Source organism: Macaca thibetana, chromosome 1, assembly GCF_024542745.1.
Source record: "Macaca thibetana thibetana isolate TM-01 chromosome 1, ASM2454274v1, whole genome shotgun sequence".
Classification (NCBI taxonomy): Eukaryota; Metazoa; Chordata; class Mammalia; order Primates; family Cercopithecidae; genus Macaca; species Macaca thibetana.
The window spans coordinates 19,529,797-19,542,348 of record NC_065578.1 but is presented as its reverse complement, the minus strand read 5'-3'; the positions used below and the strand labels follow the sequence as shown (position 1 = coordinate 19,542,348).

Below are 12,552 nucleotides of genomic sequence, written 5' to 3'. Positions count from 1 at the left end.
TTCACACTCTCCCTTGGGAACCACTCTCACTATCGGACACACTGAGGGGTGGGTCAGAAGGTGGTGCCACGCTACTAGAAGGGGAAGCTACTGGGTGGGTCAGTGTGGGATCTCAGAGGTCCAAGCTCCAAGGGCTGACAGCCCTGTTTGTTAAATCACTTTTTCTCTCCTCCACTGAGGGAAGGACTGAGGCTGAAAGGGCAGGGCTGGGGCAGCCAGTGTGGCATCCCCGACACGGGAGGCATGAACAAGCTGCAGTACGACTGAGAGCTTCTTTATTTTCACCCATTTTCCTTCTGACTTCTCTTTGCCCCAGCCCAGAATTAAAAAGTATCTCAGCTTCTGGGTGCAGTGGCTCACTTTGGGAGGCTGAGGCAGGAGGATTGCTTGAGCCCAGGAGTTTGAGAACAGTCTTGGCAATATGGCAAAACCCTGTCTCTACAAAAAATACAAAAATTAACTGGGCATGGTGGCATGTGCCTGTAGTCCTAGCTGCTTGGGAAGCTGAGGTGGGAGGATGGCTTGAACCTAGGAGGCAAAGGCTGCAGTTAGCTCAGATTGCACCACTGCATTTCAGCCTGGGTGACAGAGAGCCAGATCCTGTCTCAAAAAAAAAAAAAAAAAAAAAAAAAAAAAAAAAATTGGAGAAGGGAGGGAACCATTGAGATTATTTACTTGGGCCCCCTCATTGTTTTGTTGCAAAAATAGATATTGGTGTTGGTGGTAAACAAATGTGTTTGCATCCTGGTTCTACTCCTTTCCATGTGTACAAGCTTTGGCAGGTCACTTGACCTCCCTGAGCCACAGTTTCATGTCAACAGCAGGGATAGTAATAATCCCTGTTCTAGATCCTGAGACTATAGAAGAGCTCCAGCTTTGGAGTTTAGTAAACCATGATTTGAATTCCATTCCTGCCATTTATTAGCCATATGATGTTGGGAGGGTCACACACAATCTCTCTAAGCCTCGGTGTCCTCATCTGCAAAATGGGCACACTAACATGATTTCACTTCCAGAGTTGTCATGAGGATTGAATGAGATAATGCGTGTACAATGGGTGTGGCTGGAGAGTCTGGTGACATCGTGATGTGAACACCCTTTATGACTCCACACAAACTGAGTTATTGTCATTAAGTGACACAGCCAAGATCACATGGGGCAGAACTCCAGCTTGAGTGGCCAAAGACATCCAACTGTTTCCACACCCCTGCCTAGCAGGAGAGTTTGGATGGGGAATGGGGAAGGGGCAGGGGGAAAGGCAGGGGAAAGGAGGAGAATACAAGGCAGCATCTGTGTCCTGCATGCTGGCATATCTGTGTCCCAGACTTGGAGCTCTCAACTGTATGTGGACACTGCAGACGCCCAGGTGGGCCGCTGAAGAGTTGGGTAAAATTTGCTTCCTTTCCTCCTTGCCTCCCCTCCCTTCAGATCCCCTCCCCTCCCACTGCATCCAGCCCTAAAGAGGCAGCCTATTCCCTCCTGCTGGGGCTGAGGGCCCCTCCACCCATGCACTTTTCTCCTGTCTCTATACCTTTGGCATCTAGAGCAGTTTCCTGGATCTCAGACGGCCACAGATGTCTCAGGACACCGTGTGCCCACTCGACGTGGGAATAATTCTAAGGCTTTTTGGGGTTAAGTATAATTACAACTGGGAAAAGAATTGTAGTGCCCTGCTGGCCTGACAGGCCTGTCAGAGACCTCAATAAGTCGTCCCGTTTCTGTCCCCTGCCCTGTCTCAGTTTACCCCACCCAGCCCTGCCCAGGCCTGGGACTGGACTTCAGGACTTCTTGACTCCACAGTGCTAGGAGAACCTAGATGACCTCCCGAGCTAATTATAGCCCTTGGCACCTTCAAAGCTCTTTACCTGCACGTGGTCGTACGTGAGGACAGCGCTCATTCCAAACCCAGCTGTATGGAGCGTGGGTGCCAGTGGTGGCTCTAGAATTCCTTTTTCTTTTTTGAGACAAAGTCTCACTCTGTTGCCCAGGCTGGAGTGCAGTGGCACGATCTCAGCTCACTTCAACCTCCGCCTCCTGGGTTCAAGCAATTCTTGTGCCTCAGCCTCCCAAGGAGCTGGGATTACAGGTGTGTGCCACCATGCCCAGGTAATTTTTTGTAGTTTTACTAGAGATGGGGTTTTGCTGTGTTGGCCAGGCTGGGCTCAAACTCCTGGCCTCATGTGATCTGCCCGCTTCAGCCTTCCAAAGTCCTGGGATAACAGGCATGAGCCACTGCACCTGGCCTAGAATTCCTAATGGAAGGGGCTTGGGGTGGTCATCTGGTTGGAGGGAGAAAGTGGGCTTGGAAATTTGCTTAGAGCTAAGTCACAGATCAATAATATGAACAGTACTTTCTAACACGCTTTTCTTTTCACTTTATGTAAAATTAAGAAAAGTTGGCTGGTTGCAGTGGCTCACACATGTAATCCCAGTGCTTTGGGATGCCAGGGTGGGAGGATCACTTGAGGTCAGGAGTTTGAGACCAGCCTGGACAACATAGAAAGACCCTATCTTAACAACAAAAGAAATCTGCTGGGCATGCTGGTGTGCACCTGTAATCCTAACTACTCAGGAAACTGAGGCAGGAGGATCACCTGAGCCTAGGTGTTTGAGGCTGCAGCGAGCTATGATTGCATCACTGTACCCCAGCTTGAGTAACATTATGTTATGAGACCCTGTCTCAAAAGAAAAAAAAGAGAGAAAGAAAAATGAAGAAAAGTTAATTGCCCAGCTCAAAGAATAGAAAATCCATGGAGAGTGTTTTGAGTCGTAGTGGAGATTTTCAAGGGTCCAAGGTCCTCCCTAAACCCTGCTCCCAGGCCTTCACACTGTGAGATGAACTACCAGAGTCTTCATGTTAGAGTCTAGGTACCATGCATTCACTTACTCATTCAATGAGCAGTTATTGATAATAGGAGCAAACATTAATTTAGCTCTTTTTATGTGCCAGGCCCTATGCTAAATACATTATTTGAATGATTTCATTTAATCCTCACCACAAGATAAAGATACTATTATTGCCCATCTTCGACTGATGAGGACACTTGAACTCATAGAGATCACAGCCTCAAAAATGGATCTCAGGCTGGGTGCGGTGGCTCACACCTGTAATCCCAGTGCTTTGGGAGGCTGAGGCTGGAGGAGGATCGCTTGAGGCCAGGAGTTTGAGACCACCCTGTGCAACATACTAAGACCCCATCTCTACAAAAAAAAAAAAAAAAAAAAAAAAAAATTAGCCAGGTATGGTGGCACATGCCTTTAGTCTCAGCTACTCATGAGGCTGAGGTGGGAGGGTGGCTTGAACCCAGGAGTTTCAGGCTACAGTGAACTATGATATTGCCATTCATTCCTGGGTGACAGAGCAAGATCCTGTCTAATAATAATAATAGATCTTAAGCCTGAGTTTGTCTGCCTTCAGAATCCTGGGCTCTCATCCATCCCAGAATTCATGGGAGGAGCCAGTATAATGGACCGACAAGGGGTGCAGGACTTGGCATCAGACCCATCCGTTTAAATATCACCAGTGGTATCCCCAGGCAAGTGATCTGTGCCTCTTTCCTCATTTATACAATGGGACAACATAAGGACCCATCTCTGGTGGATCATGGTTTTATCCTGCTCAGGAAGGCTTCCCATCTCTTTTGTTTTATTTTGATTCTTTTAGGTGAGACCTCTTGGTGGGCTGCCAATCATTGTGCTTCCACTCCGTGAGCAGGTACAAGCAGTTGACACAGGATATGCCAATCAGAGACTTCGCTTTTCTGCTGAGTCGGTGGGAATGTTGATTTTTCCCATCGTGGCTGCTAAGCTAGGAAGATGCAAAACGGTTGCTGGCAGCTAGCTTCCCCCTCTTGGTAGAGAGAGCTTCCCTGCAGAATGAAGCCTGATGGAGAGAAACAGAGCTGAGAGATGGAGGAAAAGAACCCCAATTGCTTGCTGATTGTCTGGATCCAGCCATGCCTGAAGGCATGCTTCTAGATTTTCCTTTAATTGAGCCAATGCAATTCACTTCTATCTTAAACTTGTTTGAGTTTTGTTTCTGTCAATCCTGTGACATCTAGTGGAACATATTACTTCCTAGGATGTTTGTAAAAATTAAGTGAGATAATATACATAAAGATTTTAGCATGGCGAATGGCATGTGGTAAGTGCTCAAAAAGTGTTAACACATGGTATAGCAAATACTGTGTGCCAGGCCCTGTGTTCGGTACTAGAGAATCAGAGGTGGATGAGACTTGGTACCTGTCTTGAGGATCTCACACTAGTGAAGGAGACAGATAAGCCAACAGACAGGTATAAAACACTATAAAACAAGATTAGGTACTGGGTCTCATAGCAATACAGAAAAACTATTGTTTGGAAGGAGTGGTGGGGTAGGTAGGTTAGGGAAAGCTTCCCAGGTAACAAGAGGATAAAAGGAGTCTTTTTTATTTTATCTATTGATTTATTGATTTATTTATTTTTTGAGATGGAGTCTTGCTCTGTCACCCAGGCCGGAGTGCAGTGGCACCATCTTGGCTCATTGCAACCACCGCCTCCTGGGTTCAAGCAATTTTCCTGCCTCAGCCTCCCAAACAGTTGGGATTACAGGTGGGTGCCACCACGCCTCACTAATTTTTTGTATTTTTTTTTAGTAGAGACAAGGTTTCACCATGTTACCAGGATGGTCTCAATCTCCTAACCTTGTGATCCGCCCCCCGCCTCAGCCTCCCAAAGTGCTGGGATTACAGTTGTGAGCCATTGCACCCAGCCCAAAAGGAGTGTTAAATGATGGGTGGCTGTTCATATTGGACAATGTGGGTATAGCAAATACTGTCGGAGCCTCACCCACACCTCCTTAGCCATCCCAGATGTCACCTCCAGCTTTAATGGATAGTTCCTAAACATACCCACGGCTTCTTACCTTAAGCATTCCCTGGGCATATGAGTCTGCTCAGCCCATGCATAGGGTAGGCCAGAAATGCCAGGGAGTTAACACTCCCTGGAAGGATTATGATCCATAATATATCAATAAATCTTTTTTTTGTTTTTGAGACAGAGTCTTGCTCTGTCGCCCAGGCTGGAATGCAGTGGCGTGATCTCCGCTTCCTGCAAGCTCCGCCTCCTGGATTCTTGCCAGTCTCCTGCCTCAGCCTCCTGAGTAGCTGGGACTACAGGTGCCTGCCACCATGCCCAGCTAATTTTTTTGTATTTTTAGTAGAGACGGGGTTTCACCATGTTAGCCAGGGTGGTCTTGATCTCCTGACCTCGTGATCCACCCACCTCGGCCTCCCAAAGTGCTGGGATTACAGGCATGAGCCACTGCCCCTGGCAATATATCAAGAATTCTTAAAACCAGTAAGAAAAAGACAAACATCCCAATAGAAAAGTAAGCAAAAGACTTGAACAGATATTTTACAGAAGAGATGGTGATGGAAAAAACTTCTCTACAAACTTTCAAGTCTTCAAACTTGGCTACATAAAAATTAAGGAGTTTTATTCGATGAAGGACTTCATGGACAAAGTCAGTAGAAAGTTGAAAAAAACAGGAAAAAAGATCTTTTCGGCTGGGCTCAGGGGCTTACACCTGTAATCCCAGCACTTTGGGAGTCCGAGGTGGGAGGATCACTAGAGGCCAGGAGTTCCAGACCAGCCTGGGCAACATGCCGAAACCCCATCTCTACTGAGTAGTAGTCCCAGCTACTCAGGAAGCTGAGGTGAGAGGATGGTTTGAGCCCAGGGAGGCTGAGGTTGCAGTGAGCCATGACTGAGCCACCGCACTCTAACCTGGGTGACAGAGTTGAGACTCCGTCAAACAAAACAAAACAAAACAAAAAAACAAAAACTCTTTTCGATGGCTGAAATGATTGCGAATAATTAATATAGTGACTATGTAAGGGATGCATGACAAACCAACAAGAAAAAGACAAGGAACTCTATAGGGAGACGGGCAAAAGATATGGATGGGCAATTTACAGAAAGGGAAGTATTTGTACGACATTTTAAAGTATTCACAGAGATGAAATTAAGACAGTGAGATGTCACTTTACACTCATCAGAATGGCAAAAAAAAAAAAAAAAAAAAAAAAATGGATAATGATAAGGGTTGGCAAAGATGAGGAGAGACTTGAGTCCTCCTGCACTGCTGCTGGGATTTTCAACTGGTGCAACCTTCTGGAGAGTAACTTAGCAGGGCTCAGTAAAATTAGGTATGCGCTTACCTTGAGATTCAATGATTCCAGCCCTAGGTCAACAGAGACACTCTTACCTGTATCCATAAGAAGATTGGAATGAATATATATTTTGAAAAGTTTTATTTATTTATTATTATTATTATTATTTTTGAGACAAAGTCTCACTTACTCTGTTGTCCAGGCTGGAGTGCTGTGGTGCAGTCTCAACTCACTGCAACCTCTGCCTCTCCGGCTCAGGCGATTCTCCTGCCTCAGCCTCCCAAGTAGCTGGGACTACAGGCACGTGCCACCATGCCCGGCTGATTTTTTGCATTTTTGGTAGAGACAGGGTTTTGCCATATTGGCCAAGCTGGTCTCAGGTGATCCACCCACCTTGGCCTCCCAAAGTGCTGGGATTAGAGGCGTGAGCCACCGCTATCAAAAGTTTTAAAGTTTTACTTTTCACTTTTAAGTCTTTCATTCATCTGGAATTAATTTTTATTAATTCCGGTATAAGGCAGGGATCCAATTTAATTTTTTCCATATGGATATCCAATTATCTCAGCACTATTAATTGAATACTCCCTCCTTTCCCCAGAGATCTGCAATGCCAGCTGTGTTAAGTTTCAAATTTCTATTTGAAATTCTATTTGAGTGAGAATGATTTTGGACTCTCCATTCTGTTCCACTGGTGAATTTGTTCATTCCTACACGTATGCCATACCTATCTTTATTATTACAGTTTAACAATAAGTTGGCCGGGCGCGGTGGCTCAAGCCTGTAATCCCAGCACTTTGGGAGGCTGAGACGGGCGGATCACGAGGTCAGGAGATCGAGACCATCCTGGCTAACACCGTGAAACCCCGTCTCTACTAAAAATACAAAAAACTAGCCGGGCGAGGTGGCGGGCGCCTGTAGTCCCAGCTACTCCGGAGGCTGAGGCAGGAGAATGGCCTAAACCCGGGAGGCGGAGCTTGCAGTGAGCTGAGATCCGGCCACTGCACTCCAGCCCGGGCTACAGAGCAAGACTCCGTCTCAAAAAAAAAAAAAAACAAAAAAACCCCCAAAAAAAACAATAAGTCTTGATTTCTGGAGATTTATCTCCCCGTTGGGCTTTTGCTCTTCTATATAAATTTTGGAATCGATTTTTCAATTTCCTTTGAAAACGATCTTATCTTGCCTCTGGAGGAGTTTGCTGGAATAGTTCATTCCTTGACATTTTGGTATGATCTTTCTGTAAAACCATCTGAGTCTGGTGTTTTCGTTTAAGAAAAAAAAGCTAAACTATTGGCTGGGTGCAACGACTCACACCCATAATCTCAGCTTTTTGGGAGGCTGAGGTGGGAGGTGGGAGGATCCCTTGAGGCCTTAGACCTTATTAACCATGCTCTTCAAAAAACGATTATCTCCCTTATTTCCATCTAACTGATTTATCAGTTTCTGGAAGAGGTTTGTTAAAATCTGCAACTACAACTGTTCATTTATATATATTTTCCGCTGCTTTATATCTTTTGAAGCTATATTGTTAGGTACATATATATATATATATATGTATTTGTTAACATTATATCTTCTTGATTGTCTCTTTTATTTGTATATAATGTCCCTCTCTATTTCTCATGCTTTTTACTAAAATCTATATCCTTTTCTTTCTGATGTTAATGTTAATAATTTAGGAATCCCTTTAAGAGTTCTTAACCTATATTTTACTATAGACTGTGTTGGCAACCTGGTGAGGCCTAAGAGTCCCGGTTTTTTTTTCGTTTTGTTTTTGTTTTTTTTTGAGACAGACTTTCGCTCTGTTGCTCAGGCTGGATGGAGTGCAGTGGCATGATCTTGGCTCACTGCAACCTCTGCCTCCCCGGTTCATGTGATTCTCCTGCCTCAGCCTTCTGAATAGCTGGGATTACAGGCGCGTGACACCATGCCTGGCCAATTTTTGTATTTTTAGTAGAGACCGGGATTTCACCACATTGGCCAGGCTGCTCTCGACCTCCTGATCTTGTGATCTGCCCACCTTGGCCTCTCAAAGTGCTGGGATTACAGCACTTTGGGAGGAGTGAGCCACAGCACCTGGCCCTATGAGTCTCTTTTTAAAATAATGGTTTTATTTCATTTTATTTCGCTTTTTTGAGATGGAGTCTCACTCTGTCACCCAGGCTGTAGTGCAGAGGCACGATCTCTGCTCACTGTAACCTCCGCCTCCCGGGTTCAAGCGATTCTCCTGCCTTCAGCCTACTGAGTAGCTGGAATTATAGGCACGCGCCACCACGCCCGGGTAATTTTTGCATTTTTAGTAGAGACAGGGTTTCACTATGTTGGCCAGGCTGGTCTCAAACTCCTGACCTCAGGTGATCCACCCGCCTTGGCCTCCCAAAGTGTTGGAATTACAGGTGTGAGCCATCGCACCTAGCCAAAATAACAGTTTTTTTGTTTGTTTGTTTTTGTCTTTTATTTTATTTTTTTTAACATTCCTATTTATTTTATTTTTACTTCAAAGGCTACATACATGCAAAAGTTGAACATGTCATCACACATGCTTTAAATAAAGTTCAACAAATAAAAATACTTCAAAATCCATTTATTTATGGAAATATATATGACAATTATAGTGAAGTCAATGATATCCTTTTTTCTAATCTATCAGAAAAATATTTATATTATAAAAAAGAGTTTTAATTCGTGTCCAGAATAATTTTTTAAAATTCTTGAGTCATAATTTTAAAACAAGTTGAATGTTAGCACAATGTTTGGAGAAACAAGTCCCAGGCTCTTGCTAATGGGATCTGATATTCTCATACTTCATTTTGAAATCACTAAGGAAACTCAAGTTTAGGGGGAAAAAAAAGCATTTTAAAAAACCTATGACGGCTGGGCGCGGTGGCTCACGCCTGTAATCCCTGCACTTTGGGAGGCTGAGGCGGGCGGATCACGATCAGGAGATCGAGACCATCCTGGCTAACACGGGAAACCCCGTCTCTACTAAAATACAAAAATTAGCCGCGTTTGCTGGCGCCTGTAGTCCCAGCTACTCGGGAGGCTGAGGCAGGAGAATGGCGCGAACCCGGGAGGCGGAGCTTGCAGTGAGCCGAGATGGTGCCACTGCACTCCAACCTGGGCGACAAAGTGAAGACTCCGCCTCAAAAAAAAAAAAAAAAAACCTATGACGATAAGGATTCTGGCTGAGGTGGTTACTAACCAAGTGAAGGGCACGACGTCTATAAACAGATAATGTTCAAAGTCCTTTAAAATGTTTGAATGGAGATTTTTATCTACGAGCACATAGTGAAGGCTTAAAGTAGCCTTGAGTCTCTCTGCTGGTCAACACTGCAAGAGGAATTAAAAATCCCAGGTACAGCGAAGTTCTGAGTGCACCGCCCTTTTGAAAAATGTGTGAGCAGACACTAGCTCCCGTGACTCCAAAAACAAGCCAACTAGGGGAAGTGTCTCTGAATGGCCCTGCCCTTTATCAGGCAAAAGCAGCAAAAGGCTTGGCAAAGTCAGGAGAGGGAAATAGGCATATTCTGAGCAAGTCTCCATGGTCCAGAGGATGACCATTTCCTTCTAATAAAACCAATATTTCTTTGGTAGCATAATACAATATATATCAACAATCCCAATAACTAATATGAGCAGAATGCACTCAAAGTTCAACTTTGTAAATGTTCACATGCATCCTGGAAATGAGATGTAACTTCCTGCACCTACATGAAAAAGGGTGGGGACAGCTGCCCAGGCTGGAGGACTGCTGATGATGAGAGATGACACACAACGTGAGCGGGGAAAGCGATCATTTAACAAAATGTGTTAGCGTTGACTGGGAAAGCCCTGAGTGGATAAACACACCCGAACTTTGCAAGGAGCTTAATCCAAACAGTTAAAATATCACTTTCTCTTTAAATCAGAAACATCAGGTTTCCTATTGGGAGAAATCCCTTGCTACTACTCTAAGCCTTTGGTTGAAAAGGCCAAATTAAAATTCGGATTAGAAATGTTTTTACAAAGGGTCCAAAGACTTACAGCTTGATTTACATCCTGATATTGAATTGTGATTTTAGTTTTCATGTTAGGCAATCCAACTATTATTTTCCTTTTATCCAACTATTATTTTCCTTTTATCGCTAAAAAAAGTTTTAAAAAGGAAAATTAAAGATTTGAGTGCAATCAGTGTAAAATCAGATTAAGTATGGTTTTTCTTTTCCCTGGGACAGAAAAAAACAATGCCCAGCTCACAGTATATAGGAATATGTCACAACAAATAATCAGAAGACAGGTTTCTCCAAGCTAGTATTCCTCCTTGTACAGTGTGGTATTCAAAAGCGGTATTGTCACGATTATGCATATTCTCATTAACTAGGTACAGCAGAACTACTTAAAGGGAAACCGATTTCTCATGCCTCAATGAAAGGGGAGTGTAGAAAACAATAATTAGGCTGAATAAGGAATTTTAAAGGGCACAAAAAAAAATTCAGAGTGAAAAGAACAGAGAATTTAGAAAGCAAAAAAAAAAGGTTTTTATTTTATTTTTTTGTTGTTTTTAAAAAAGCAAGTAATGTGACGGTAGAAACCCACACAATCTCCCTCAATCCCACCTGCCACTTTGAGTCCTAATTGCCCATCTGCAAGGACAGAAACCCACTCTAAATTGACCAGCATCGGCTTCCGCAAGTCCTCTCTTCACTCTCCCTCCTGTTAAGACCGATTCCAAAACCAATCGGCAAAGGACAAAGAATTCTTTACAGAGTGCAATTAGTGTTTTCCACGTCCACCTTCAAAAGCATGATGCTCTTCATGGGGTTTATAAAATACTGCTTTAAAAGTTACGTGGGCCCAGCACTTTCGGAGGCCGAGACGGGCGGATCACGAGGTCAGGAGATCGAGACCATCTTGGCTAACACGGTGAAACCCTGTCTCTACTAAAAAATACAAAAAAAAAAGTCCCAGCTACTCAGGAGGCTAGCAGGAGAATGGCGTAAACCCGGGAGGCGGAGCTTGCAGTGGCTGAGATCCGGGACTGCCTCCAGCCTGGGCAACAGAGCGAGTCCGTCTCAAAAAAAAAAAAAAAAAAAAAAAAAGGGCCGGGCGCGGTGGCTCAACTCAGGAGGCTGAGGCACGGGTGGATCACGAGGTCAGGAGAGAATGGCGTGAAAACTAAAAAGTACCCGGGAGGCGGAGCTTGCAGTGAGCTGAGATCCGGCCACTGCGGAGCTTGCAGTGAGCAGAGATCCGGCCACCGCCTCCAGGGTGACAGAGCGAGACTCCGTCAAAAAAAAAAAAAAAAAAAAAAAAAGAAAAAAAAAAGTTATGTGGGGCAGAAGTTCATAGATCTTTTCTAAAACAGTCGCTTCACCCACTTAAGAGGCATTTACATTCCAGAGTTGGACGACGTCTTCTCGGTCCCGAACACTGACACTAACTCCTATTACTTCGTCATCTGCTGCAGCAGTCACTGTTTCTCGATGGTTGCTAACGGCAACACTTTCCAAACTGTGGACGTGCTGTCCTTGGGGACTTTCATCGTCCATACGCCGCCCTTTGCATTATTCTCCTCTTCCCAAAGTGGTCGCCTCTCTCCTCTCATTAAATGATAACTGCATCTCAAAGGTAGGCTAGTCACAGGAGGGATATTATTGTACACACTCCAGAATATCTGTACTGTCTGGACTGTGTAGATTTTCTTCAGATTTCATGCGCACTCAGCTGCTGTGGCACCAGGGAGGGATCTGTCGAGCCAGAAGGTCCAGGGCGAGTGCAGCGGGACCACGCCCGGTTTGGGGTGCAGCGCTGACAGCTACTGCAGGCCCAGAGGCGGCTCGGGGGCGGCGGCCATCTTTTTTTTTTTTTTTTTTTTTAACACGGAATCTCACTCTGTTGCCCAGGCTGGAGTACAATGGTGTAATCTCGGCTCACTGCAACCTCTGCCTCCTGAGTTCAAGTGATTCTCCTGCCTCAGCCTCCCAAGTAGCTGAGATTATAGGCGCCTGACACCATGCCCGGCTAATTTTTGTATTTTTAGTAGAGACAGTGTTTCACCATATTGGTCAAGCTGTTCTCGAACTCCTGACCTTGTGATCTGCCTGCCTCGCCTCCCAAAGTACTGGGATTACAGGCATGAGCCACCGCACCCAGCCAAAATAACAGTTTTAAATGCACATAATTATAAAGCAAAACAATTGTATTGAAATAGCTATCAGAATAGTTAAAATATTTGTGATATTATATTGCATGTACTTATTTTTTTTAATTTTTTTATTTTTTGAGACAGAGTCTTGCTTTGTTGCCCAGACTGAAGTGCAGTGGTGTGATCTTGGCCCACTGCAACCTCTGCCTCCTGCATTCAAGCGATTCTTGTGCCTCAGCCTCCTGAGTAGCTGGGATTACAGGGATTTGCGACCATGCC

At 44.7% G+C, this 12,552-nt stretch overlaps 1 pseudogene; it reads right to left on the bottom strand.

The window, feature by feature from the left end:
• Positions 1-9,795: 9,795 nt before the first annotated feature.
• On the bottom strand, positions 9,796-11,982 carry LOC126933334 (eukaryotic translation initiation factor 4E type 3-like; annotated as a pseudogene).
• Between the last annotated feature and the right edge of the window lie 570 nt (positions 11,983-12,552).